Here is a 3,274-nt window from a genome sequence, read left to right on the forward strand (position 1 = left end):
TAGAAAGCAGTTCTCGATGTCACAGGCTCCCAAAAATAAACAGCAAAAGCTGCGAGCGGCATAATGTGATTCGATTCAAAGCTTTATTCAGCCAAGGCCATAAAAGAATAAATTTCATACATACAAATAATTAAAATGAATAAAAAAACACTACAGTGTCATCTCAAGCCATTCACAATGCCATTTTCAAATTCCATCCACAATACAAAGTGAATGAACATAGCATTAACCAGTAAAAGTGGTTTCAGTCTTCCTGATTTTGAGTGCTGCACAACAAAAATCAGATTCTAGCAGTTGGAGATGGAGCAAAAAGAACTAGAACATAAGATCGCACTAATGGACATTAAAAAAAGCCCTTGATTTGGAATAAAAAACTACAAAAAAACATAAAATGGACCAGAGATTGTTTAGAAAGCCCATCAAGAGGACAGGTAGGTAAAAAAGAGAACCACGAGCCCTGCTTAGTGTGGGCTACCAGGAAAGACAAAGGACACAATTTAAAACGGTTCGGATAAAATCTGTTTTCCAAATTTGTAATCCAAGTAAGGTACCGTTCCTAGCCTTCAGTCTGCTTCAGGTCTAAATAACAAGCTACCGAGGCCATCAACTGATGGTTTACAAGCCTGGAATGTGATCTATAGGAAGTGAAAAAGGATTTTACCAATTTCTTCAAGCTTCCATTGCTTTTTTGAGGTTTGTGAAAGATCTTTGACAGTCCTATAGTTGTGAAAGTCTTTTGGACATAAGCAAGGCAAGGGATTGTGGCTGAATGATCTAATTTAACACGGTCTGCAAGAATCATTTGACTAAATGATGTATGGGGCAAGTGCCAGATCTCTAACTTTATTGACAGCGGGGCAACCTGAACTAGAACCTCCAAAAAATGCCAATCCACCTTCAAATTAGTAAGGCTCCACGGCACAAGTAACCTGCAGAGGAATCGATTTTCCATTGTTTGAAGGTTGCCCACCGGAGAGTAGCACAGACAGCAGCCCCAGAAGTCCCCTGGCAAATGCAATTACCCTTTTAGAGAGAAATAAGCTCTCTAATGTGTTTGTTTCTAAGCCTTTTTGGAAACCTAAAAATTGCATCAATTCCCCAATCGAATTTACTTGCTCTCTAGGACTAAAGGTTACACCAACTAAAATCTGAAGATATCAAACCCCTAAATAATTCAAATTGGTTACTTTACCTATGGGAATCCCTGAAATGAGATGGGGACGGGAGCGCATGTTCTTTGGACCACATATCATAATAAAAGGCTTTTTATGATTGATTTTCAGATTGAGTCCCCCCATAAAATCATTAGAAATATCCAGCAAAAGCTCGAGGCATGATAGAGCGCGCAGGTCACCGACTATTAATTTACCATACTCACCTGAGCCCATAATCAATAACTTATAATTTAATCAGGTAACCTTTGCTCTACTACCAGTTTATTTTACCTACTAGGTCCTATACCAATGACTTACCAATCCTCGTCACTGGTACATGTAAACCTATTGGATCAGGGTGTTAGCATAATAGGAAAATACTTTTGCACACATATAATAACCACAGACTCGGGAAGTTTTAAAATCTTTATCTAAGCTTCTTAAATGGTCATGATCCAAAGATTAAACACGAGTAAACTCTCAATAATGAAAATCAGAATCACAATGTAACTATGCAGAAAATGTAATAAACTAATTTCAAGCATTTAGCAATAGAGAAGATAAAGAAAAAGGACTTAATATACAATCAAAATGATGATAAGCATTTCACTGTAGGGGTAAAGAAAGGGAACATAAAATACGATCAAAACGATTAAGCTTTTACCAAAAGAGAAAGGAAAAAGGGAACATATCAACTTTTAGCAAGAGGAGGGGTAAAGAGAAGGAACATAATATGCAAGCACTATTATCAAATATCTAACATTTAGGGTGGGGAAAGAGAAGGAAACAAACTATGACGAACCCACACAAATTTATATTTACCTAGGAATGGTGTGAAGAACTAACCCTGGCCATAGGTCCGTTTAAAGGACAGAACCCCGAAAGTTGCAGTCGCCAGTAGGCTTGCAGGTACAGATTCAGAGTCAGGACAGGTAAAACCAGATTCGGATCAGGACAGGACCACCAAAGGTTAAGACCAGCACCCGCAGTTCAGTTGCAACACCAGCGCTACTCCCTCTCTGCAGCTAACAGTCAGAACCCCGATTGGGTTATTGATTTCGACAACAAAGTGCTTCGCCAGCACCTCAGCTTCCCGGACCCCGATTGGGTCAGCAAATCTTCTGACAGAGTGCTCCGCAGCACCTCTGCTTTGGATCACGTATTGAGTGCGTTGGGACAGTGACAGGTCAGCTATTTGGACAAGTCGGATAATTTCTTTAGCTAAACCCCATGCTAGTTATACTATTTTTCAGGTCAGTGTACCACGCCCCAATTGTTGCAAGTGTAAGGATCCCCAATTTTGATTGGACAAAGAGTGAGGAGAGGACATCACACCACACCAAATTTGAAACCTTTTCCTTGCATATTCTAATAACGTTCCCGCCCATCATTTTCTTTTTCTCACGTATGTTTTATTCCATCCGGCAGTGAATGTATCAATAATGATTACAATGTAGTCTATATTTCAGTTTCCTTCACAGAGGTCAGAAGTTGAGTTTCCCATGAACATAATCTAGCAAGTCGTGCCTTGGCCGAGTTTCAATGACAAATGACATAGCTCCTTCTGGAGTTTTGACATGCGCAGTTTGGCTTTTCAAGATAGAGTAATAGAATCTCTCGGGCCCAAAGATTACGATATGAAAAGTAGAAAAGAAACAATATTAGAACACAGAATAAATTAATACACTGTTTACCATGTATCTCTACTTAATACCTATTATTTTATATTAAACCACAGCATAAGGATTAGGCAGAACGAACAGCTTGTCAAAAGCAGCAGTGCAAGCTTCTTGCATGTGAAGAGATAGAGCAGCCATATTAATACTAGTGCGCAGAAGCGAAAAGATTCCCTCCAAAGCATAGAGTACGTCATGTCACATGAGTATGACAGACGCATGCGCAGTAGAAACCCTCGCGTAGCAGCAGCCATCTTAGATGCAAGCGTATTATGGTTAGTAAAACACATAAGCAAGCTTCTCTCGGACACCCAGTGTTTATGTAAAAATTCGATTTTAGTAAGACAAACATGTTGATTAGTGTTTTAACGTTATTCGAGGTTCATGAATACAAGCAAGTCGCTTCACATGCGAATCCCTGCTCCATCAATCCCCTCTTTGATG

Source organism: Lissotriton helveticus, chromosome 2_1 (genome assembly GCF_964261635.1).
Source record: "Lissotriton helveticus chromosome 2_1, aLisHel1.1, whole genome shotgun sequence".
In the NCBI taxonomy this organism is placed as follows: domain Eukaryota; kingdom Metazoa; phylum Chordata; class Amphibia; order Caudata; family Salamandridae; genus Lissotriton; species Lissotriton helveticus.